At 41.1% G+C, this 27310-nt stretch overlaps 1 protein-coding gene across 4 annotated transcripts in view; it reads left to right on the top strand.

Annotated features, from left to right (window-relative positions):
• CTNNA2 (catenin alpha 2) overlaps nt 1-27310 on the top strand; it is a 1365089-nt gene that overhangs the window by 752192 nt on the left and 585587 nt on the right. The window lies entirely within an intron of this gene.

Below are 27310 nucleotides of genomic sequence, written 5' to 3'. Positions count from 1 at the left end.
TGTTTTAATTACAATAGTATTAACATACATTGGAAAAATAACAGCAGAGACTTGCTAAATTATTTTCACTCAATAAACCAAATGGTTCAGTGGTAAAAGAATCTGCCTACCAATGCAGGAGATGCAAGAGACAAGAGTTCAGTCCCTGGATTGGGAAGATTCCTTGGAGAAAGGAATGGCAACCCACTCCAGTATTCTTGCCTGGGAAAACCCATGGATAGAGGAGCCTGGTGGGCTACAGTCCATGGAGTTGCAAAGAGTCAGGCAGGACTTTGTGACTAAATAGCAGCAACAGCAAACCATGCTTGGTGCACATATGAATTTGAATACTTGCTTCTGTAAATTACAGAATCCCCCAGGAGTAGGTAGCCCATGGATTAGGAGGCATCCATCTGAATCAAGAGTTGACAAACTATAGCTAGAGAACCAAATCTAGCCCTTTGCCTGTTTGGGTAAATAAAGATTTTATTGGAATGCAGCCACACTCCTTGTTTACTTATTGTCTATGGCTGCTTTTGCACTACAGTGGAAGAGTTGAGTAGCTGCAACCAAAACCATCTGGCACTCAAGCCAAAAACATTTGCTATCTGGCTTATTTCAGAATAAGTATATCGACACTGGCTCTAGATTATAGTTTTTTCAAGGACAAGAATGTATTTTCAGATATTTAAAGTTTATCGTAGACATTTAAGTAGTATCTGATGAAGAGTAAGAAATATGAAAAAAGATATCCATGTGATTCTAGTATATGAATTTCAGATACTGTGTCAAATTCTGGAATAACAGAGTTGGAGAATATTTTATTATTTTTACATATTATTCTTTAGCCTCTAAGGCCATCCATTTATTCAACCTACTAAAAAGAACTCCCCCCGCCCGCCCGGGAAACTCTCCAAGTGTTTATCACTTTTATTATTTGCATCATGAGATGTTTTTGAGTGCTCCCTTTCTGATGGGCATTGGGCGAGGATCCAGGAGCTTAATAATTTGAACATACAGAAAATACTCTCCTCTAAATAACCTAAATTGCTCTTCTGTCCCCTAGGTATATATTATCTTCTCCTTCTCATTTCTAAGAGAAGATGGACAACAACTAGTAACATGTTTTACTTGAAAACTATTTCAGATATACCCTCTTTCATGCAATAGGAAACAGGTTTCTCAGTGGAAAACAACATTGATTTTAGTAAATCAAATCCAGAGTTTTATCTGAATACATTTTAAAAACTGGAGGACAGTCTTCTTTTATACTCATTTTCAAAACACAAAAACGTAGTCTCAGCTATATATGTTTCGCAAGATTTTATTTGCATGAAATCAGTTTTCCTTATTTTAAGCTTTTTTGCACAGGCCTGTTTTCCATTCCTGTGGCCATACTTACCATTTAGCCACCCATTTGACACCAAAACCTTCTATATTTGGGTAGAAAGAAGAAAGGTGAGCAAATACACTGCACATGTCTCAGTACCATGTCCGCTTAGAGTGGTGCACCTCTGAGGGAAGAGGGTAGGTATTCTCCCAGAAATTCAGAAGTTTCACGAGGGCTCACACTGCCCTGAGTTCTTGTTCCCACAGATGCACTTCTGCACAGGGTTGCCATTCTTAACCTACCTTATCAAAGGATGGCTAAGTTCTGAACCAAACACCACTCTGCTGTGAGCTAGTCTTGGTTGGATGCACGAAGATATCCTGCGTAATTTTTTGTACCCCGTTTTCTATCAAAAGTTTCAGTTTGCATCTTCACATCACTAAGACAAGCCTTGCAGAGGAAATATGGAACTGAGCTTTGTGGAAGCACCCACATGTGTTTCTGGGTGCTGACCCATTCCTAAGGTTGGCACTACTGGCAGCTGTGTTTACATCTTCGGAAATGGACTTGTTCTTCCAGAGCTGCATGCAAAAGTAAGGTAATAAACGGCTAACGTAATGAGATCAGTGTTAGAGGTAGTAGTGGGTGTCTAGGGGCCAGTGATACTTACACACACGATTTGTTAGATAATGTAGTGTAAGCGCTGAAGCCTGACACAGGCTTCATGCTTTGTGAGCTGCCAGTTTCAATGGTGTTTCTATTTCTATCAAGGCCTTCCTTGCTGTGTGGGTGAGCCCTTGTCGGCCTAAGGATCATTCACTTTAGTCACTCATTCATTCAACAAATGATCAATTGCAATTTTGCAAGATGTGGTTCCTATGTGCTGTGACATAGGAAGTGAATTTAGGATAATCGGTTGAGAGGGTTGAGTCTACCCATCAAAAGAAGACATTCTTTGCCTGGCACTTGCAAAAATACAGGTAGACAGTGAGATCCATCTTCTGAAGACTGAGCTTTCATTGAATTGAGAATTTGAAAGATTTTTAAGACCACTGTTTTCATTCCTTAAAGACTATAAAAAATTATTAAGTTAATTGAACACATGAGAGCAAGATGAAAGAGAGTGATTTGTAGAAAGCTTCCTGGCCCAAACCCCCTGTGAAGTCACAGGTAGCTTTTCCAGGCCAATTTACTGGAGGTGAGGGTACCATCTGGAGCCTTAGAAACCAGTGAGTCTGAGGGCTCTGCTGAGGGGATCGAGTAAGCAAAGAAGTATCTACTTCTTCACGTAGGTAGTTAGTCTCACTTTCCCAAGAAGTAAGTTGAAGGTGAGATTTCAAATGAGACTTCAGTTCATAACCTCATACGTCATGGAATTCAGGTATAACCCCACAATTCATGTGCTGTATCAGTGCATGTCTGTTATCTTGTTTCTGACTCTGAAAACAAACAAAAAATGATTGTATTTACCATTATTTGCCTGTTTTTATGGACTTCCCATGTGGCACTGGTGGTAAAGAACCTGCCTGCCAATACAGGAGATGCGAGAGACACAGGTTGTTCAATCCCTGGGTCGGGAAGATCCCCTAGAGAAGGGCACAGCAACCCACTCCAGTATTCTTGCCTGGAGAATCCCATGGACAGAAGAGTCCAGCAGGCTACAGTCCATAGGACTGCAAAGGGTTGGACACAACTGAAGCAACTTGGCAGGCATGCCTATTTTTATAGTGTCTAATACTAGCAGTAACCCTACAGGGTTGCTATGCTTTTTATCTGTTCTCATTTTTTTGAGGAAAGGTGATATACAGCGAGGTTGTTATCCAGCTCATAAATGGAAAAGCAGGATACACACAGAAGTTAAGACAGGTCCCAATAAGACAGGTTCCTTTCCCTCTCTCTTAATAGTTACATATTATACAAGAGTTGTTTTTTTGTTGTTCCTTATTTTAAAATACCTTATTTCAAAACTGATATTATTTTACTGACCAAATCCCAAATTTAGGAATTTCCTTTTACCACTGTCTTGAAATTGTATTATCTCATTCAAAATAAATGGAAATAGTCATGTGTCAGGGAAGAAACTTTCTAGGACAATTCATTATTGAAATGGAGGAAACCCAGCCTTCCTGAGATAGTTTGTCTTGAAAGAAAGCTTTCCTTTTAAGTAAACTTTTCCAAACTCTGCCTTCGCAAATGGCAGCAATTAGAAAATATATGAATTGGCCTTGTATTTATGCTTCCTTAACTTGCATAAAGACATGATTTGTTTAGTTTATTAAGGCCTTGATTGCAGGTAGCAGCACACAGGCATTAACTGAAACTTGGTTCCTTTTGCTAAAATGTAAGCTGTGTGAAATTCACAGAAAATGCAATTACCTTCTAATTTACTCAATGCCACTGGCTTTAATTAAAGTAGATCATATTTCAGTGAAGCAAATTCATAGTCTTCCTTAACAAAGTAGGCAACACAAGAAGGAAATCTAGTATTTTTTCTTTGTGTATTAAATCTCAACCCAGAGCAGGGTTAATCTTTTTGTGTGTATTTGTGTGTGTGTATGTGCACATACATGTGTTCGGCTATGTCCGACTCTCTGTGGTCCCATGGACTGTAGCCCACCAGGCACATCTGTCCATGGAATTTTCTAGGCCAGAATACTGGAGTGGGTTGCCATTTCCTTCTCCAGGGGATCTTCCCGATTACGGATCGAACTTGAGTCTCTTGCATCTCCTGTGTTGGCATGTGGATTCTTTACCACTGGGCCACCTGAGATGCCCATCATTAATCTTCAGCTGCTCCTTACAGGAATATCAGGGCAAAGATAAACATCTCCAGCAGAGACCCACAAGATCCCTGCCAAGACAGCTTGTCTACATAAGAGTCTCAGCAGAGCTTGATTCAAGGTCCCAGCACGAGGACATCTCTGTTCTATGTCTTTATCTCCAATTAGTGACGACCTACCTCTCCCACATAATGCTGTCAGTTTCTTAGGGTTTGTCAAGAGTAAAGACTGAGTTACATGTAGACAGAATAGCGTCATAGAGTGCCTTCATTTTTATCAGATCAGGTGTCTTAGTGGCAGGCAAGATGAAATCTGAAAGTGGGTAGGTTCAGGGTTGTTTAGTGCTGTTGTTGAATCCTCAAGAGTTTTTCCAAGCTTAGTTTATAGGCTTGGTCCTTAGGTTTGGTTCCTCATGGAGGCAAAAGGCTACTGCTTTTGCAGGCATCTTATAAAGCCCAACAATATTTGACAAAAAGGAGTGTCCCCTCTATGCATCTAACTAGGAGGACATCCTTTATGAGAATCTCTGGCTATCTCCCTGGATATATCCCATCAGCCCTGATGGAGTCACCTGCCTAAGATATGGCAGGAACCATGCAGAGGGGTGGGGTGGGAAAGAGTGGCAGTTTCTTCCATCACAGAAACCATCTAGGGAAGAAGATGAAGTGGTTAGAGAATGGTTATTGGATAAGCTAACACCCTTGTCTGCCATACCACTCAGGATTCATCATTTACTTACTCATATTCATGTACATGTGAAACTGTTTGGCAAATGAACTTACAGGCCAAGGCCACAAATCCAATTAGCTTTGGAAATGTATCTATCAGCTGACATACATAAATAAGGGCACAGAAAGTTCATGCAGCAAAACTATATTTGCTTATACTCAATGTGAAATAATTCAGAATAATGTTTAAAAAAATTGGAGACAGGTAGTCATCTGTGATGAAATTTTTGTATGCTGTGAGGCGAGAAGGGATTAAAATTTCGGTCATGGGGCTACTGTGATGACAATTCTTAATGATCTCTCCAGTGGACCATGTAAGACAGTGAATTTCAAGTGCAACAATTTATGCTAAGCAAGGTTAAAATGTGGCAAAGAACGACCATGTTGTAATGTGCTATAAGAAAATTAAAAGCCTTTGGTACTCTCTAAAGCAGTAGCCTTTGGTTTTGACTGAAGTACCCATTACCCGCCAAAGGTTTATTCAGTCACTGTGCTGATAAGACAAGGGGTAATTGCTGGGAGGCCCTGCATTGCTGAGAAGGGCCATTTTTAATTTCAATCTCTTTCTGGAACCAAACCAGAGTTCCCTGGTGCTGTTTTAATAGTCATTTTAATTTGTCTGATAGTTTTTACTTCCTTTCACAGCTCAATTGACTGATTACAGTCAATAGTCTTTCAAGCTATTAAGAGTAATAGCTTCATTTAAGTTTGCTTTGCTAAACATTTGTAAATAATTTTCAGTGTAACTTCTGTGTGTATGAGGAGGCAAGTCCACTGTCTGTTTCTGTTGTGAGGAATAAAATATCACTTCCGGAGAGTGATAATCAGGTTTTCCTGACATACCGTGCAAAACTCCCTTGGGATACCCTTTGGTCTAAAAAGGATGTAGAGAAACAGAAGCAGAAGGAACCTTAGCTCTCACTGGCTTCTGTTCCTGTTAGAATAGATGAAATTGAGATTCATGGAAGACTGTAGTTTTGTTCCAAGATTTAGAGTTACATGGGGATTAGGCAGATGTGTTTTTCACCAGCTCTTTCTAATTACTGCTCATATCTGAAACAAGGCTATGGATATGGCAGTCACTCAATAAATATTTGCTGTTGGGGTGAATGGGTTATTTAAAGGTGTATATGTGTTAAGTCACTTCAGTCATGCCCGATTCTTTGTGACACTATAGACTGTGGTCCGTCAGGCTCCTCTGTCGATGGGATTTTCCAGGTAAGAATACTGGAGTGGATTGCCATGCCCTTCTCCAGGGGATCTTCCTGACCCAGGAATCAAACCCACATCTTTTATGTCTCCAGCATTGGCAGGCCGGTTCTTTACTACTAGTACCACCTGGGAAGCCCTTATTTAAAGGTATTTGCATTTATTTTCTTACCTTTGGCTGCTAAGAAGTTAAGGCAGAGATTTAGGGGTCTTATTGGTCTTGAATTATGATGACAAATAGAAAAACATAACTTCCCACCAATGACCCTGTATTTCAGGCATCAGTTTTCATTTTTCCGAGGTGCTCTTAAAGGTATATACCTAGACTTATCTGTTTAATCAGGTTATTTGTAGTTGACTGATGAAATGGTTGGTTCAGAAGAGGAACCACTGACATTTGGTTTAATTGCCTTGGAACAGGTATGTCCCAGGTGCTTCCATGATGGGCATCTTGGATAAAGCTAATAAATAAATTGAGTATGCAGTGTAAATCAAATGCCAGCTCCAGATTTTTTCCACATGGTCCAACATGTCTAATGAAAGCATCTACTCTCTGGGGCATGTGGAGATCCAAAAGGTATGCCTGGGGTTTACAGAAAATGCTGAGGGAAATCATTCACAGCTCTGATTTAGTTTAAATGTTCAATCTGCTTTAAGAGCTACTCTAAAGCAGTATTTATCTCTTAAATGAAAACAGCAGACTCTCAAAAGGCAAACTTTGTACCATAGGTCAAAAGACTTCAATTAGAATTTCAGTTGTACCACGTTGTGTGACCTTGAATAAGTCATATACCTTCTCTGCCTCAGTTTGTTAATAATGGGAATAATCAGCACTGTTAATTTTACCCTCTTCATGTGGCTTTTGAGTAGTGAGATAATACAGGTGGCATTTCTGAGAACAATATAGTACTGCATAAGTCTAAGGAATGATTTATTAACATGTAACAGCACCACGTGGGCTTCCCTGGTGACTCAGAGGTAAAGAATCCATTTACAGTGCAGGAGGAGCAGGACATGCAGGTTTGATCCCTGGATCAGGAAGATCCCCTGGAGCAGGGCATGGAAACCCACTCCAATAGTCCTTCTGGAAAAATTTCATGGGCAGAGAAGTCTGGTGGGCTACAGTCCATAGGGTTGCCAAGAGTCGAGAACATGACTGAAGCCACTGAGCACAGCACGGCACAGGAGAACCGCATAAGAAAAACCAACAAACCAAAAAGCCTGGTTATATTGGAAGGCAACTTTCCATAATAAGACTTTTAGAAACATAGGAAGTGTTGAAAGGGACCTATAATGGTTCCCTCATTTTCAACTGATGTCCAGTGGAGTTTATTTATTCTCCCAGGATCCCATGGGCAATGGCAATACTAAAAATTGGCACCTCCATCTTTTTATGGTATGTTCTTTCTTGATCTCCAGGTTGCATTTATCAGAGAGAACTTATAGGGAAGGTGAGTAGGATAATTATAAAATAAAAATCTAACCGTGATAAACCAACCTGTAGAAATTTGCAGAATATCTAATATCTGTTTAACCTGTTGTTAAGTCCACTGGGAAATAATACATTTTTCCCTTCCTTGGAGTTTCTTTTAATCCTTGAGGAAGATCAGACACTGATAGATAGTGACAGCAATAACAAAGTCCAAGCTTCATGCTAAAGAAGTACCAAGGGGTGGCAAGGCATGATCACGTGACAGGGCCAGTGCTAGAGCAGGAGCGCTCAGGACTCTAGGATGAGCTGTAACTTGGCGTTGTAGGTGAATGGCTGAATCCTCTAGTAATATCCAGGGTAGTTGATAAATTCATATACTACCAAAGCTTTTTATAAGGAATTCAGTGAGTCTGTGTTGATGCTGAGAATCAGTCAATCCATTTCTCTCTCCTGTCTCTTTGTCTCTCTCTTTCCACAAAGTTTCTAAGTAATTTCTACTTGATGGCATATTTAGGAAACACTTATTTAACTAATATAGTCCAAATGGGCCATTTTTTTTCCCCTGAAAATTGAAGGGTTAAGCAGCCCTTTTCAATTTGTTTCCAGAGTTGACTTGTTTTACATACTGCTTTTCACAGATTCTTTCCCTTGTGGGAAGTGGCCCAAAGTTTTGCTCTCCTTGTTTGGCGGAGGGTTGTGTATACAGCTAGCAGTAAATAATTGTCTGCTCTATGAGTGAGTGAATTATAGATAATTATGTGAAGGTGATTAGTTAGTTATATGAATAGTATAGGCATAGATACAGAAAGAAAGAAAGGAAAGAAAGTGACGTTGCTCAGTCGTGTCCAACTCGTTGGGACCCCATGAACTGTAGCCCACCAGGCTCCTCCGTCCATGGGATTCTCCAGGCAAGAATACTGGAGTGGGTTGCCATTTCCTTCTCTAGGGGATCTTCCCAACCCAGGGATTGAACCCAGGTCTCCTGCATTGCAGGCAGACGCTTTAACCTCTGAGCCACCATGGAAGCCCTTTTAAGATACAGATATCTGTGCAAAATATGTGTGTGTGTGTGTGTGTATGTGTGTGTGTAGTGTAGACACTATCTAATCCATGCCTGGTGGGTGGCTTGCAATGCTTATGATGTCATTAAAGAATGAAGACTCACAGACTAGGAGTCATTGGAAGATGCACAAAGAACATTACTGTTGGCTTCCTGAACAGGCTGTAGAGTCAGTTTATCAGCCATTGATGATTTCCACCATCCAGGAAGGCAAAGCTCTGTAATGTGCTTATGAAAACCAAACTAAAGCTGTGAATGTGTGTGTGCTCAGTCTTATCTGACTCTTCATGACCCCATAGACTTTAGCCCGCCAGGCTCCTCTGTCCATGGGATTTCCCAGGCAAGAATACTGGAATGGGTTGTCATTTCCTTCTCCACAGGATCTTCTTGAACTAGGTATTGAAAACACATCTCTTGTATCCCCTTCATTGTCAGGCGGATTCTTTACCACCAGCACCACCTGGGAAGACCAAACCAAAGCTAATCACCTTCAAATGGAGCAGTCTCAATCCTGCCATCTCTGAGTGTGGTATGCTGTGTGTCCCACCACCACTGCCCTTCTGGGGACAATGTCAACTCATTTTCATCAAGTTTCCAGTCAGCCCTCAATTGTGGGGGGCGGGGGTGGGTGGCAGGGGACAGGGAGCGGCTTCCTGCTTTCTGCTTAATTAATGGCTATAATTTCCTTTAACCGCTGTAGGAATGTACTATTGGGCTTCAGGTCATCCAGCTCCCAGGCATGGCTTTCTTTTCTTGCTGTTTCCTGTGGAATATGGAGGAAATGAATTATCCCTGTAACCTTCCTGCCAGAAAACAGTGCAGTGAACAGGCAAGTGCTAAAAATAATGGAGAAAGACATGTGGTTTGGAGGTGATGAGTTGGACTACAGAAGTTGTGAAAGGGCAAGGGGGTCCATCAGGAACTTGCCTTGAAAGAGGAGGGATATCATTTGAATTGTTGGAGGTATAGGGAAGAATACTCCAGGTCAAAGAAATATTTGAAAGAAAGAGATGTCAAGGATACAGGATATTCAATAGGAGTTTTCTGGAAATTGGGCTGAGAAGAGTTGAAGTAAACCAGTACCTCTGAATGTCTGAAGAATATGTTGGTGGACAATGGTTCCTGAAATCTGATATTCTTTCTGTACCCATTGGCCTTGCCCTGTCTTCCTTCCTATTTTTATGACAAAAGTACTCATATTAGATCTTGCAAAGAGCTTTGAAGACTGACAGTAAAGCAGGTACTTGTGAAATAACCACCCAGGGAAGGAAAAATAGGATTTCACAAGGATGTTACTGAACTCCTCTCTTTAGACATTTACACAGGTCCCACACTAATAGGGGGTTTGTGGTGGTGGCTGGCTTGTCCATTATGCCAGTTAAATAAAGAAATCATTGGAAGGGCAAACAGATGGGTACAGAATCTTAATAGGCTGGTCAGCTGAATTCCATAGTTAGAGCAGGCCAAAGTGGGACCCAAGTTGGCCACTCTCACTGACAGGTGGGCCCTGACAAAGGACTCAGCCCAAACCAGCTCTGATCCTTCTTTAGATGCTGAGATTGGTGGTTTCAGGATAGGCTGGAAGATGAATTAGAGGGCAAAAAAACACACTTAGTGCTTTTTTACAAGCTCCCCAGTTCTCCACTTCTTGCTTCCTTCAAGATAGTTTAGATTTTTGTTTAGAACCAGTCACACTGTAGGAGAGGCCTTGCCTTTGGCAGGAAACATGTCACTGAGAGAAGTCTTGGTGAAATATCCTGTTCCTTTTGAGCCTTTTGCCCCAGATCTATGTCCAGATTCTGTCTCCACATTTCCTAGTCTCTGCCTTCCATTTCTGATTAAAATCATCCAGATCATCCAGCCCTAAATGCCTAAGGACTGTACTAGGTGTTCGTATACTTTGTCTCATTGAATCCTCTTGACAATCTAAGGATGTTCTTGTCCTCATTTTACCATTCAGACATTGGATTGTTGAGGCCTTAAGCAAACCTCACAAGCTCATATGTGAAGAAAAAGACAGAAGTGAAAGTCAAAAAAGAAAGATTGAGGTCTGTACCCAAAGGTGACCAAAGTATGACCTTATGTTCTTTATAACATATAGCATCTTCCCTTTATTTTCATTGCATCATGTACTAAATATTTTCCCTTACATAGTAGAAAGAATGAGGTTTTCTAAAGACATTAGTATTTTCTTCTCACCCAAAGTTCTTGAGAACCAGATTCTACTGAATTCAGGAGACCTGGTAAAATTGAATATTCAAGTTGGACACTTAAATGTATAGAGCTCCTATGTATTCTTTGTCCCCAGGATTGAGTTCTGATATTTATTCCTTCTGAATAAGTACACAATTGTCAAGAGTCCTCATATACTCCATCAAGCTTTGAACATCAGCAAGAGAGGATTAGAAGCATGTCAAGGTCAATGGTAGTTTTGTGGGGAGAGTTGAGCGAGAGAATGATTAAACTTGAAATACAAATGGAAAGGTTGAGAGGAGCAGTGGTCAATGAGTCTGAGGTGAAAATTACCATGACTTGCTCAAGGGACAATCAGTGCTGATTTGCAGACTCCAAAGAGAATACCAGTACCAATTCATACATTTAACGAAATGTTTTTGGAAATAACACCAGTGAACCAGTTTGGATGAGGACCCGCATCTAGGTCTTGTCTGAAATGACTGAAGTCGAGCAAATCTGGGGCATCAATATTTTAGAATTTTAGATATAGCATCATTTGTGTCAGATAATATTCTACAGTAGAGGCAGCTGAAGTGTCCACAGGGAAGTGAGCTGCCCTCTTCTGTTTATGGTAACAAAACTGAGCTAAATGCCAGGCTCCAGCTTTCAATCCACTGCCAGCTCCACCTGGAATCTAAGCAACACTGATAATGTCTGTGGCCTGGGGACCCATAAAGGTGACAGGTGACTAGTACTATCCCTGATGCAAATGTTAAAATGAGCCTGTGGACAGCTTTTAGATAAGGGTAGATTGCTCTTACCAGATCATTTCACAGCCTCCAGGGAAGTTAGTAACTCATGGAGCTGACCATTCAGTTCTGCTGCAGAAGAGACAGCTCCAAGGCACAGATGCAGCCTCTGTCATCATATGCACCGAACAGGTGTCACTATCTAGATATTTCAGTTTCCCCTACTAGTCTGGGATAGCGCAAGAATGCTTCTAATTAGAGCACTTCTGGAAGTTGGCTTTAATCAATTTAAAAGTTGGCATGTGAAATGAAACCCATCTAACATTTCTGCTCTATTGCTCAGTGCTGAAGTTGAAAATATCTATCTGATATTCTTCATACAAATTGTTGTGCATCACCATCTCTGAGCTCTACAACCTGCCACACAGGCAACCTTTGTGAATGACAAAGTGAAATGCACACATAGACCCGTAATACCCCATGTGATAAAACTACCAGAAGGGTGAAGGTCATCACACACCTGCAGCATGGGAATACCAAAGCAGTAATGATTGGAGAGTGCTTAGTTCCATAACTTGTCCACAACAAGCCGTCTAGACATATTTAGCACCCTCTTCTCTGGCCTCATATAGAGATTTTCTCATATTCCCATTTAGACTTTCGCTGTGTATAGAGTTGTGCTAATTCTGCTACTACCTCTTTGTGTACATTACCTTCTGTGTTTTTTCTTTTTGCTGTTTTCTTTCTTTTTTCTTCCCTTCCCTTCTTCCTGTCTCCCTCCTCTACTGCCCTCCTTCCTTTGCTCTCTCTTTTGCTTTCTTTCTTTCTTCCTATTCCCCCTGCCTCTCTCCTCTCTCTCCCCCTCTCTCTCCTCCTCTTCTTTCCTTCCTTTCTTTCTGGAAACATGTAATCTAATGCACATGAGGCAAGGTATTATAAAATTTACAAAATCTTAAATGTAAATTATGGTATCTGATCAATAGTTAGATATCTGAGTTCAGCATTTCTTGAGTGTTTGATTGAGTAGGTGGTTATATGACCGAGGTTTTACAAAGTCTTTTGGAAAGCATTATTATTGCCTGACCCTCTCTTTACCCAGATGATCTTCCCATGTTCTGTGCTATGCTTAGTCGCTCAGTCGTGTCCGACTCTTTGTGACCCCATGGACTGTAGCCTGCCAGGCTCCTCTGTCCAGATCTCCCCATATGTGTGCATAAAGCAAAAGTTAAAGGAGAATGTCCACAGTGAGATCCCCTCCCCTTCTTCCTCTTGCCCATCTTTTCACCTCTCTTGGCTCTAATCTTTCTACCGTTGTCCTCTCTCTCCTTCTTTACTTCTTAGGTTCTCTGTCCTCCCCCCACCTTTTCTGTCTTCCCTTCCTCAGCTTCCTCCCTCCCACTACCTGGCCATATCATTCCCCACATCAAGGTGTGTCCTTCATGCCTACCATTTGCCTCAGTGCTTGAATAAATCGGGGCAGTCATTCTCCCCAAGGTCTGTTCTTTGTCTTATACGCTAGCAGTCACATCTAAGTGTGGTGAGAGAGATCTGGAAAAAGAGGACAGGCTGTCTGAAGAAGCCATACAACTTAAAAAAAGCCACAACAGGAGGAGGAGGTGTAGGAATGGGATCCCTGATCTGTGTTTCCTTCAGCTCCTCTTCTTTAAATACAACTCCCAGTCACAAGTGTGCGCTGTTGCTATGATTCATCAGTGTTGTTTTCCGAGGCCTCTTCTAACAAAAGTCAGAAAACATTCTTGTAGAAAGCTGATGAGGACTATTTCCCATACTTTTACAGGCTGACCTTGCAAGGTAGCTGGGTAAACAAGTGTTTTCATTGCAATTTAGAGAACCCTGTACAGGGGTACATGTTCCAAAATTCAACTTTTTAGTCCTTTGCCATTACTTTTGCACTTTAGATCAAAAATCTCTTTTTTGGTCTCTACAGGAAGCTGCAAATAACAGATTATTAAATAGTATCTGCATATATACTTGTAGTTAGCCAAACACCTTAGCTCACTATCCATAGAGAGAAGAACTCAAACTGCTTTTTAGAGCAGGGAAAGATACTCAGGAATAGATATGGAAACTAAACACAAAAGCGGCTAAAACTGTGGCTTGACTTTACTATTAATAGTTTCAAAATGATTAACCTTACCCTCCAGCCAGCATATTAGATACAAATTGGATGGTCAGGTATACACGCAAAACCTAGGTTATAGCCAAGTCTATATACATGAATAACGAAGAAGGCAATGGCAACCCACTCCAATACTCTTGCCTGGAAAATCCCATGGACGGAGGAGCCTGGTAGGCTGCAGTCCATGGGGTTGCTGAGTCAGACACGACTAAGCGACTTCACTTTGACTTTTCACTTTCATGCATTGGAGAAGGAAATGGCAACCCACTCCAGTGTTCTTGCCTGGAGAATACCAGGCACGGGGGAGCCTGGTGAGCTGCCATCTATGGGGTCACACAGAGTCAGACAATGACTGAAGCGACTTAGCAGCAGCAGCAGCATATACATGAATAAAGCTTCCCTGGTAGCTAAGTGGTAAAGAATTTGCCTGCCAATGCAGGAGACCTGGGTTCTATCCCTGAACTGGGAAGATCCCCTAAAGAAGGAAAGGACAACCCACTCCAGTATTCTTGCCTGAGAAATCCCATGGACAGAGGAGCCTGTCAAGGTTCAGTCCATGGGATCGAAAATAGTCGGACACAACTTTGCGACTAAACAACAGCAGCAACAATCAATATACATGAATATGTATTTGGAAGAGGTTCAACACAGGGCGTTTAAATATTGGACTGTGTCATCCATTCTCTTCTTCTTGGCCCGAAAGAACAAGAATAGACAATATGGTAGAGGTCCATGACTGCAAATTAGTAGTTGAGACAGTTCTCTCACTGGGGTGATTTTTAAAGGAGACTGGATTTGGGGGAGAGAGAGTCTGAACATCCATGCCAAACATGTTGTTTTGATCATTTACCAAAATGCTGTACTCTAGAACTCAGGGCTATCAATTACTGTGGGACTTGCAGGGATCATTAGCCTAAGAGAGAGACATTTTTATTGAGAGTAGGGGAGCAGCTATTCTTGGCTTAGTATGAGAGTACTCATTGGTTTAAAAAAAAAACTCTAAATTCATTGATTTCCTAAAATGTCATTTATATTCAGTGATATGTTTTGCAGCCCTTTGGAATCAGGCAACTGTCAGCTCTCTGCTCAGTGGTTTTGATATACTGATGAAAGTAGCCAGATTCTACTCAGGGGCAGTGATCAAGAAGATAGGTTTTGGAAGGAAGGAAAAAAATGTAGGAAGCTACAGAAAAAAAAAAAAAAAAAAAGTTAAACCTCAGGTTATCAGACATTATGGCTGGGTTTGATGATGCAAAGGCCAGAGCCAGTTAGGCTGTGAAAACAGAAGCCGCACTTCAGTAACAAAAAGGAATTTAATTGCTGCTGCTGCTAAGTCACATCAGTCGTGTCCGACTCTGTGCAACCCCACAGACAGCAGCCCACCAGGCTCCTCTGTCCCTGGGATTCTCTAGGCAAGAATACTGGAGTGGGTTGCCATTTCCTTCTCCATGTTTAATTGCAGTTGCCTCAAATGGATGTCTACTCATTTGAGTAGCTGGTGTTAGTTCTTGGCTTGGTATAATGAAAGGCGCTCAGTTCTGGGAGTCAGCTCAGCTGAGGTCTGAAGGAGGATTGACACAGCTGGCCTCTAAGCTCAGTCCCTCCCCTCTCTGGATCACAGCTTCCCAGTGAATAAAATTGAGATGTCTGTTCCTTTGCCACACACAGGTGTTTTAAAACAATGGAAGTTAAGAGATGGAGGAATAATGGACCGAATTTAAAGTTCTATACACAGTTTGTATAGCTTGTAGCCAATTCTTTGCATCAGAAATGTTATAGAAAATGATGCGAATAAACCCACAAAGATCAGAAGTCCAAGTACCAAGAGCAATCTGTGAAGCACAATCGTTTTCTGTCTATATTTTCTTTTTCTCTAAGCTCAGGTAGTCCTGAGACTATGTTTTTTGCTATTTTATCTGCTCTGTCTATACAGTTTCAAAAGTGATTCCCCGAAACTATTGATCCTTAAGTAGATCAGTCTTGGACATGGGGACCAGGCTTAAGAGTCATCACCCAGCTATTTTCAAGTGGTAAAGGAGAATATCTCAAAGCCCATTCATGTGCTACTCAGCCCCGAGAAATTTATTTTCTCCTAGTAATTATCTATAAATGGAAATAAATGTTCTAATCTCTTTCTTAAGCACTCTTTGAATGGGCGTATTTAGGAAAATTCAAAGCAGAATTGAACAACATTATGTGACCTAAACCCTCCAAAAAAGTGTGAAGCTTCTTTTAGCTGCTGTCAGTTCATATCAACATGTGATCCTGAGATGGAATCAAATGTGCAAGAAGTTTTGGGAGACACATTTGTAAATGATAATCAGGGTGAGTCTCAGATTATGTTGTTAATCTGGCATCTGCAGATGAACAGAAAGAAGAAAGGAGGATTATGTACTAAAAGCCTTAAATTTCAGTGGAATTCTGAGAAAATTTGTCAGCCTGATGTGGTCCCTGAACAAAGTCCATTAGAGGAGTCCCAGGCAGGAACGATCTGAATCCGGTAACTATACCATGTTCTGTGGCATCTGTGTATATACCATTGTGGCTTTAAAGCAGTTAACTGCTAGAAGCTGTCAAACAGTTCTTCATCTTATGGCAGGTCCTGTTAAATGGACCTTAAAGGCACTAAAGTGCCTTAGTAGGGCACTTTAGTGGTTGCCACAGAGATTACTGACATCCCCACCCTTTATCCCTGGGCCTGATGTTGTCACCTCTATATATGTCTAGTTGCAAGAGCCTTTACAATGTGTCTAAGTTCCCTACTACTGATTCATTTACCTAGTCAAGCCGGCATTCACCAAATACTCTAGAGACCATTTGTCACTGCTGTAGAAATCATTCATCACTGATTTTTGCTACATACCAGGATTGTGGCTCAGATGGTAAAGAATCTGCTTTCAATGCAGGAGACCCAAGTTTTATCCCTGGGTCAGGAAGACTCTTGGAGAAGGGAATGGATACTCACTCCAATGTTCTTGCCTGGAGAATTAATTCCATGGACAGAGGAGCATGGTAGACTGCAGTTCATGTGGTCGTAAAGAATCAGACACAGCTGAGCAGCTGATACTTTCACTTTTTTATTCATGCTAACTGACATATAGGTAATATCAGCTTATCTTTACCATCGCTTCTGATGGGGCAACTGTGGGAATCTCTTGTTTTGCAGGTGAAACTCACAGGATCAATAACTTGTTCAAAGTTGCATAGTTGTAAGTGGTGGAGAGTCCATTCCCACCCCAGTTAGCCTGGTCACTTGGCTCCTCTCTTGCAGCTCCATGCATTCAGTGTACGTCTCCTGAGGGTGGCTATAACCTTGGGGCTATGCTAGGTGCTGGGGATAGTGCCATTATCAGGTGGACCATTGCTCTCAAGGAACTTATTCTGTAGGCAGAACTGAGATCTAAACCAAAAATTATGATAACAGTTCAATGTGAGAAGTGCCCAGAGCACTGAGATAAACTGGAGCTCAGTCTTGAAGGATGATCATGATCATCAATCTGATCAAAGAGAAGAGAGAAATCTACATAGACCAAAGCATATTTGCTGAGTTGTTCAGATTTTCAGTGCCCTAGTCAAGCTCTGCTATTTTCAGATAAGACCTTGTTGCCTGGAAAGCTTATGTTTACTAAAACAGATATTTAAAACCATTATGTTGCAGGGAGATCAGTTAAGGGTATAGTTTAAGAAATTATTACAAATAAAGTCCTGGAATTTCTGAAGGCTTTGCTATTCCTGTAAACTGGAACATATTCAAGGTAATTTCCATTATGGAGTAGTCTGACATATATTCCAACATTTTCATGAATGGGAGAAAAAGGGATAGGGTTATCCTAAAAGTCTGGGAGTCGTAGTGGAGGGTGTCTCTTGCTCTTCTACTTAAATATCATCTGCTATGTGTGTATCGGTGGAGGGAAATGGTTGAAAATCACTTCAGTGAAGACTTAAAAATCAGATAATCATGATGGTGTGATCACTCAATTAGAGCCAGACATCCTGGAATGTGAACTCAAGTGGGCCTTAGAAAGCATCACTACGAACAAAGCTAATGGAGGTGATGGAATTGCAGTTGAGCTATTTCAAATCCTAAAAGATGATGCTGTGAAAGTGCTGCACTCAGTATGCCAACTAATTTGGAAAACTCAGCAGTGGCCACAGGACTGGTAAAGGTCAGTTTTCATTCCAATCCCAAAGAAAGGCAATGCCAAAGAATGCTCAAACTACCGCACAATTGCACTCATCTCACATGCTAGTAAAGTAATGCTCAAAATTCTCCAAGTCAGGCTTCAGCAATACGTGAACTGTGAACTTCCAGATGTTTAAGCTGGTTTTAGAAAAGGCAGAGAAACCAGAGATCAAATTGCCAACATCCGCTGGATCATCGAAAGAGCAAGAGAGTTCCAGAAAAACATCTATTTCTGGTTTATTGACTATGCCAAAGCCTTTGACTGTGTGAATCACAATAAATTGTGGAAAATTCTTCAAGAGATAGGCATACCAGACCACCTGACCTGCCTCTTGAGAAACCTATATGCAGGTCAGGAAGCAACAGTGAGAACTGAACATGGAACAACAGACTGGTTCCAAATAGGAAAGGGAGTATGTCAAGGCTGTATATTGTCACCCTGCTTATTATATGCAGAGTACATCATGAGAAATGCTGGGCTGGAGGAAGCATAAACTGGAATCAAGATTAACAGGAGAAATATCAGTAACCTCAGATATGCAGATGACACCACCATTATGGCAGAAAGTGAAAAAGAACTAAAGAGTCTCTTGAGGTAAGTGAAAGAGGAGAGTGAAAAAGTTGGCTTAAAGCTCAACATTCAGAAAACTAAGATCATGGCATCTGGTCCCATCACTTCATGGCAAATAGACGGGGAAACTGGCTGACTTTATTCTTCTGGGCTCCAAAATCACTGCAGATGGTGATTGCAGCCATGAAATTAAAAGACACTTACTCCTTGGAAGGAAAGTTATGACCAACCTAGAGAGCATATTAAAAAGTAGAGACATTACTTTGTCAACAAAGGTCCATCTAGTCAAGGCTATGGTTTTTCCAGTGGTCATGTATGGATGTGAGAGTTGTACCATAAAGAAAGCTGAGTGCCGAAAAATTGATGCTGTTGAACTGTGGTGTTGGAGAAGACTCTTGAGAGTCCCTTGGATTCCAAGGAGATCCAACCAGCCCATCCTAAAGGAGATGAGTCCTGGGTGTTCATTGGGAGGACTGATGTTGAAGCTGAAACTCCAATACTTTGGCCACCTGATGTGAAGAGCTGACTCATTTGAAAAGACCCTGATGCTAGGTAAGGTTGAGGGCAGGAGAAGAAGGGGATAACAGAGGATGAGATGGTTGGATGGCATCACTGACTCAATGGACATGGGTTTTGGTGGACTCCGGGAGTTGGTGATGAACAGGGAGGCCTGGTGTGCTGCAGTTCATGGGGTCACAAAGAGTCCAACATGACTGAGTGACTGAAGTCAACTGAACTGAAAAATCATGTGTATACAAAACAAGCATGTAAAAGTCAAAAAAAAAGATTAAAGGGAGGGAACACAGTCAACCCGTGATGGTGGTCATCACAAAATGAATGAGGGACAGGAGACCAGGACCTAGAATGGGGATGGAGAGGACTTGAATTCTAAACAAATATGTTAACAAACAGCAATTTGGATTTGGGATCTATGTTTATTATATTATTTCTTATATTCTTGGATATTTTCCAAATTTTCCAATATAAAATTACTTTTTAAGTCGTTAATTGAAAACGACAAAGAATGCATGAAGCCCATGTGAAGAGGGGATAGAAATGAGGTTAATGAAACTGGGCCAACTCTGGGAAAATGGACCAATTCAACTAGTGATTAAAAAAATAATAATGAATCTATCCATGAGGGAACATTTCATAGACCACAAAAAAGAGGGCAGTTAAATCTGATGAACTCAGAAAGGTATATAGTTTAATTTGTTTTATGCCAGTGTCAGTTCCTCGTTTTGATGATTCTCTGTAGTCGTGTAAGGTGTTCTCTTTGTGGGGAATTGTGTGAAAGTACATGGAAACTTACTGTACTGTTTTTTTCAACTTCTTGTAGGTTTGATATTATTTCAGAATAAAAAGTTTAAAATGGTAATGATGGGATAAAATGCTATGCATTTACAAGATATTCACATTCTCATGGAGGATTTTTATCATGGCTGTATCTTTACTAAAGTGCAGAGCTCTCTAATAGTGACAAGCCAGGCAAAAATAGAGTCTTCCAGGACAGCCGACATCTTATAGCATGGCTTTTACCCACCTATGTCTAATGCCAGACCCCATAGTGCTTTTAGTTATTAAAGCACTAATACATACATTCTCTCACTTGTTCTTGAACATCCTTAAATCTTCATGAGTACTTCTTTCAACAGGTGTCTTGTATGATTCATAAAGAAATATATTGTGCAGTTTAGTTTTCTCATTGACTGACATGTCTGCTATTGTGATATTTGTGAAAGAGAAGGAGGCTCAGCAGTTTCTGTTAACTGGAACAAATTGGAGGAAAGGAATACACAGTTTGCTGCAGAAGGCTTTATGCTGCCAACCTTATATGATAACCAAGGGTTGTCCCTGGATATAGATGAAAGTAGAGATCTCTCGTAATCAGAGCTTTGAAGAGATAGAGCCACATCTGGCCCCACCTATTCCAAGGCTCCTCTCATGGGTCTTTCCCTCCATATTAACCCCAGTTACAGCATACAGTGTACCTAGTGACAGAGATATATGATTCTTTAATACTTATTTATGATATACGAACCAAGAACAAATTCTGAAAGCAATATAACTCCCTCTTGGAATAGGCATTGTTAAATCTTTTCATTGTTACTACCTTATCATAAATTAATTCCTTAAATCTATTGCAAGTAACAAGCAACCCCTGACAGTTCCAGATACCCAGCAGTTAATTGGAATGGGAGAAAGAAGTTGTGAGTTGAGATCAGAACTCGTGTAAATCCAGGCTTTAGTGGGAGGAAAGATTAGATTGGCAGAATGTTGATAGTTATGAGGTTGTGTGTTGGGTTCATGGGGACTCATTGTTATGTTTTGTTTATGTGCTTGACATTTGCTGAGAAAAAAGTTAAAAGAGGGGTGCCCTGTAGACCATGGGTTGCTTTTGAATGAATCACAAGCTTTTTCTTAAAACTAAAACAAACAAAAAAATAATTTTAAGATCCTGAAACTCATTTAAAACCTTGCATGTTCATAAAAAAAAAAGAAAAGAAATAGAAAATTAGCTTTAGGACACACTAAACTTACTGAATAGGTGATATTTTAGAAATGTAACAATACCTCCCTTTCCTCAGTTCTAATAATGCTAATAACACCACCCATTAGGCCTGTATCGAAGGTTAAATGAGATAATGCATGCAAAGTACTTGACAATGGTTTGACTTGAAGTATTCAATAAATAATTTCCATTATTGCTATTATTAGTGTAGAGCTTGTTGGTTGAATTACCTTAGGGTCTCAATAGGAGCTTTGTACATTATCAAGCATTATGCAAACACAGCTTAACTCCACAATCATATTACTGAGTCTAATGTTGAACTCTTTTACAGATGAAAGTAAGGCAAGGCGATTATAGACTAGAGCAGGATCGTGTCTGGGAGAGGCAAGGGTAAGAGGAAGGCCTAAGAGTAAAAAGAAAAACTGAGTGAGAGTAAAGTCAGGGAGGGAGGAGGCAGGGAAGAGAGATTAGTAGCCAAGGTCAATTGACCTTGCCCCACAAGGTGCTGACCCGCCTCCAAATCCTTTGCTTGGTGTCATGACTGCCTCTGATAGACGTGAAACCCACTAATGACCACACTTTTAAGCCTTCCTAAGGGTTTTGCAGAAATTCCCTTAATTGACTCCAACTCCATCCATTGCCCCCAGAGATCTCACTTCTGAGAGTGGGCAAAGAAGGTAGGGGTTGTTATTCAAATACATAGAACAGCTAGGATTAAAGCACACTCATGATTGTTGTCCGTGCCATCCATTTGTGAGACTGGCCTGGTCTCTTCATTTTCTCCCTCAGAAAATCGATCACTACCAGTTTCCCTTTCCAGTTCTGCTTCAGAATAGTGTTTATGTCATTTGCTCTGGGCCTGAAATTGTTCCTCAGATTTTCTCCCTGAAGGTGTTTACAGACATTGTACAAAGAAATTAATTAAGCAGATTTTCCATTTGCACAGTTTTAATGAATAAATGATGTTCCTATTTGTTTATCGGCTTTCTAATTATAACACAATTCAAAACATCTCGGTTTCCTGAATTCCAACAATGTTATTGTTATGGTAGTGTTAATGCTGCTCTCACAGTGCAGGTAATATTATTATTATTATTTTCTTAGATAGATGCCAGGTGCAGTATTCCATATTTATTAAAGTACAATTTGCATATTTTTCTCTTTTCATGTACCGCTTATCTGTACAAGAGCAGAAAGTTAAATATAATGATTTGCTTTAAAGAGCCTGGAAGAGTTTTACAGGCAGCCTGAGGATTTGTGGTCTGGTTGGGGGATCAGGCCTGACTGACTTTGTTCAGGACCAACAGAAAGAAATCTGGGCCAGGGAGCCAGGCAGCAAGACCAAACCTCACTATCCCAAGCAGCTAACAGGCCATGAACTTGGCAGGGGGGACTAATAGCTGGAGTCCTGGCAAGAAGGCAGAAGTCAAAGGCTCAAAGGCCAGCAGGTCAGGAGCTCCAGGAAAGCAGCACAGAGACAAGGGAGGAGGGTTCAGGAGAGGAGGTGGAGTCTTTCCTTTCTCTGTCCTAGAGTGTTTGAGACAGTCAGTCCATAAATCACAGGTTGTCTGTGAGAGCTAATTTGGAGGTCTGCAAAGGGAAAGACAGAGGCTGAGATAGTTGGATGGCGTCGCTGACAATGGACATGAGTTTGAGATGGTGAAGGACAGGGAAGCTTGGTATGCTGCAATCCATAGGGTCACAAAGAGTTGGACATGACTTAGCAACTGAACTAAACTGAAAGGAACTCTGCTTTGACTGAGGTGTGCACCAGTGTCTCTGTCTCCACCCTTTTAGAATGTGGAGCAGAGTCACTGTCACTTTGTCCTTGGCCAAGGAAGAGTCCTGGTCTTTAAATCTGTGCTGACCTCAGATAGGCATTTGGGTATCATCTAGTTTAACAACTGATGGGGAGCCTTCCATGATGTATCACCCATGATAGCTAGGAACACACTCTGGTCCTCCAGGAATTTATAGAGTCCAGAAACTGCCTTGGGAGACTTGTAACCAAAATAAATCACCTGGCAGCCTGGAAGGGGTGGACCCCTGGTCTGCCTCAAGGTCAAGATGCTGTGGACATTATTCCTCATGAAGTATGGTGATTGCTCTCCTTTTCTCCTTGTGCATGCCCTGTAACTCCATGGTGGAAAGTGATGGCAAAAAAGATATTCACTGTCCACCTGAATTGTTATGCTTTGTAATTCAATGCTAAAAGGAAGTATGGCCTAGAAGAAGTCAGATTTTGAGGTAGAACAATCTAGAATACGAATCCCAACTGTTTATTTTCCTAGATACTTGGCAGATGGCTGGATCTCCCTATCCTGTGTGTCCTATTCTGTGTTCATAGAGAGGTGCTTCTTGGTTCTCCCTATAGATGTTATTGGAGAAGAGAATGGCAACCCACTTCAGTATCATTGTCTGGAGGATCCCATGAACAGAGGAGCCTGTCAGGCTACTGTCCGTGGGATCAAAAAGAGTCGGTGACTCAATTTAGTGACTGGCACTTTTACTTTCACTTTCATAGATGTTATAGCATTTAGATGAGACAATTGTGAAGTTACAGGGCAGTGCCCAGAGCTTAATAAATGGGGAGTGCCATGTGTAGTCATCCAGAATCTGGGGATTTGTCTAAACCTGGCACTGTCAAAGTACTTAGCCTCTGGCCCTCAGCATCCTTGTTTGTCAAATGAGGGTTTGGGCTAGAGGGACTTCTCAGGGCCCTTCTAGCAGGGAGATGCTGATTCATTAATTTCTGTGATCATCCATTGCCAATGCTATCCTGTTGGCTTTCTCCTGTGAAGGTTCAATATCCACCACTTCAAAATCTCCCTTCTTACTGTTCCCCAACCCTGAGCTTTTGTGCAGTTCTATCCCATCATCATCATCCTTTATCTTTGCAACTGAAATTCTTTGCTGTTAGCTTCTGGTGTTTGCTGTCAGGGATTTTCTTACTGTGGACATTTGCATCCTAGCCATATTATTTTCTGTTCCTGTCTTTGATAACTTTTTTGGGTTTTTTTTGCTCTATACTGCTTGACCCCTTGCAAAAAAAAAAAAATAGGGCCAGTGAACTTTATATCCTTCTTATTTTATTCTCCTTTACTCTGTTAATTAAATTGTACATTGCCCACATACCATGTTTATTAATGAGGCCACTATTTAATTGCTAATAAAGTCTAGTGTAATTAACTTTATTGCTTTTGCTCAGCTTCTCTACTGGAGGACAGTCAGGCCAACATAGGCATATCCTTGTTTCATTCAAATGGTGGCACACCACTTCTGCTTCCTCATTATCTCCCTCATGCCATATTTATTTTCTCTTTATTGAAGTAGATCTTTCTTCCAGGGAGGCCATCCCTGATGTATCTAACCACAACGAGCATCCAGTGCCTATTATGTGCTAAGAATAATGGAAATGTGATGGATGCTGGAGTTTCAAAGAAATGAAAGACATATTCCGTGTCCTTGAAGAGGTTAGAGTTGGCTATGGGAAATCAGGAAGCACCCAGGGATTGTCTTCGTCTGTTTGGCAAAACTAATACAATTTTGTAAAGTTTAAGAAAAAAAAAGAATATCATGAACGTGTTGGCTTCTAAATGGCAGAAATCTATTTCTCACAGTTCTGAAGGCTGGGAAATCCAAGATCAAGGTGTGGCATATCCAGTGTCTGCTGAGGTCCACTTCTTGGTTCTTAACAGCTCTCTTTAGTTTTAACCTCACCGTAAAGAATCTGCCTACAATGCAGGAAACCTGGGTTCCATCCCTGAGTCCGGAAGATCCCCTGGAGAAGCGAATAGCTATCCACTCCAGTATTCTTGCTTGGAGAATCCATGGACAGAGGAACCTGGCAGTGCTACAGTCCATGGGGTGGCAGAGTCTGACATGACTGAGTGACTAACACTTTCATTTTTCACCTGACAGGAGAAGGGGCAAGGAAGTTCTCTGGTTTCTTTTTATAAGAGCACTATCCCATTTATGAGGGCTCCATCCTTATGATCTAAGTTCCTTCCAAAGGCCCCACCTCCAAATACCATCACATTGGTTTCAACATATGAATTCTGAGGAGACCAAACATTCATTTTATAGCAGGGAGTTATGTATCATCTGATCTGTAATCTTGTAAGGCTGAATACAGGTATTTTGAGAAACTTACCCTAGCCTAGGTGGGTAAAGGAAGGCTTTGTTCACCACATGCTGAATGTAATCGAGAGACAAGAGTTTTCTTCTGGAAGACTACTATTAGGGAAGTTACATACAACTGAATTTTGACCTAGTATAAGGATAAACTTTAAAACTCTCAAGAGATGCTCAAATATAGAAGAAGTTGTTTGGAGCAATGGTGAGTTCCCTGTCAAAAGAGATAATAATATATTTGATGGGAGCACTTCAAGAAGATTTGTGGACTAAAAGTGAATTAGGAAAGTCAGCTATAAAATCTTGAATTCCTGAAAGACTTAGCTTCCCGGACCAGTCAGTAATGGGAAAGTTCCTTGGAGAAATGGGACCTGGAAGTCTCATTAAATAGTAAATTGCTAGTTAAGCAGAGAACAGTGAGGAGGGCCTCACAGGCAGTGGGATAGAATGAGTTAGGAGTTCAGACTCAAGACTTATTCTCTGACTGATACTCAGATCTAGGGCCATGCATATAGGAACCCTCCTGGGAACCAGGAGTCTTATAAATGAAAGGATCAGGTGTGGAAAATACAGAAAAGAGACATACAGAAGCCTACCTATCACCCTGGAAATGTGATAGTCCTTTAGTCCTTTGAACTCTTAAAATGCATAAGTATCTGACACTGTAGAAGAGATACTTAACAATAGTTCACCCCAGTGTCATCAGCGTGGCCTTAGAAAATTGAAAAAGTCAATCTAATTGACTGCGTTGCTTAACACTCTTCCGTTTTCCCTGATCACTTTCAGTATGTACACCGAAGTCCTTAGTGTGGAAAATAAGGCAGTTAGTGACTAGAGCACAGGCTCCAGAATCCTTTCACCTGGAGAGAGATGCTCATGTTGGGCCAGTCATATGGCCACCCTGTGCCTCAGTTTCCTCATCTGTTAAATGGTGATGGTTGTGATAACCCCAGCTCTTCAAATTCTTATGAAGACTGCATGTGTCAAGATATATATCAAGTATGTAGAACAGTGGCTGGCACACAGATGGTATTAGCACTGGGTTTCTTCCCCTCACTCCTTGTGAGTTTCCTGAGAACAGGGCTCTTGTGTTCTCAGTATCTATCCCAGTGCAGGGCTGGCACATCATATGCATGAGGTGTAGGACATAGATTCTAGAGTTAGACTGCTTGGGTTCATGTTCAGGTTTCATTACAGGACCATCTGTACAGCACTTAACTTCATCATCTTTGGTTTTCTCATCTGTGAAACAGGAGGATAGAGATAATATGTGCAAAACTTTAATTGAACACAGAGCCAGGCACTGAACTTATTAGCTGGCATTATCATTAGACATCAATAGTATTGTTTGTGTTAATTTGCTAAGTCATGTCTGACTTTTTGCAGTCCCATGACTGAAGCATGCCAGGCTTCCCTGTCCTTCACTATCTCCTGAAGTTTGCTCAAATTCATGTCCGTTGAGATGTTTGCATAATTCAAAGTGCTGATAGAAAATACCAAAACACATCCACTTTCTTTTCACTCCTTTCCCTCCCTCACTGCAATGGTGACCAGTCAGTTCCCTCACCTGTTTCAATGTTGCATATCTAGGGATAATGTGACTGCATCCTGGCTTCCCAGGAGAACAAAGAAGATGGATGTTCATGTTTATAAAGTTGCTGTGAGCGACCTGAGGAAAATTGCAAGTGAAAACTATTGTTCTCATCATGATTATTAATTGATCACCCAACCACTCATCAGTTGGAATATGACTGATCCATAGACGCAGGAGAAAGATTTATCGCTTGCCTCCCCAAACCTGTGGCTGTGTCTTTCATTAAATGCAATTATCTCCCAGCAAATGCACATATCTCGAGTCCACTGCCTCTTACTCAATGAAATCATTAAACCTCTTTGCAGCAAGGAGCCGTCAAAAGCCACCTGATGAAAAATGGGCATGGAATGGAATTTGGGTTTAATTATACAATATCTACTCTTGGAGAGCTTCAAGGATGTTTGTTCTGTTGTCTTTGCTTTCTTATTGCTTTTCTTTTTTAAACTTTTTTTTAACCCTACTTTCCCTCCCATGTTACTAATTTAGGATGCGGAATACATATATATGGATTTTTCTGCATCTCTTCTCAGGACTGCTGTGCAGGGAGGAGCCTGCATCTGTTGGGGTTTGAAAGGAGGGATGGCAGAGTCCTCTGCATGTGGGAATCTCTCTGTAGAGCTTTCCCTTCTCAGGATCTTCAGCATCACAGAGAACCCCCGAAGAACTATGAATCTTTGCTTCCTAGAGTTCACAATTCAGCACATAATTCAGCTTTCTTGGAGGGATTGCCAGAC

Source organism: Bos indicus, chromosome 11, assembly GCF_029378745.1.
Source record: "Bos indicus isolate NIAB-ARS_2022 breed Sahiwal x Tharparkar chromosome 11, NIAB-ARS_B.indTharparkar_mat_pri_1.0, whole genome shotgun sequence".
Lineage (NCBI taxonomy): Eukaryota > Metazoa > Chordata > Mammalia > Artiodactyla > Bovidae > Bos > Bos indicus.
Note: the sequence above shows the minus strand (reverse complement) of the source record. Positions and strands in the feature narration are given on the sequence as shown.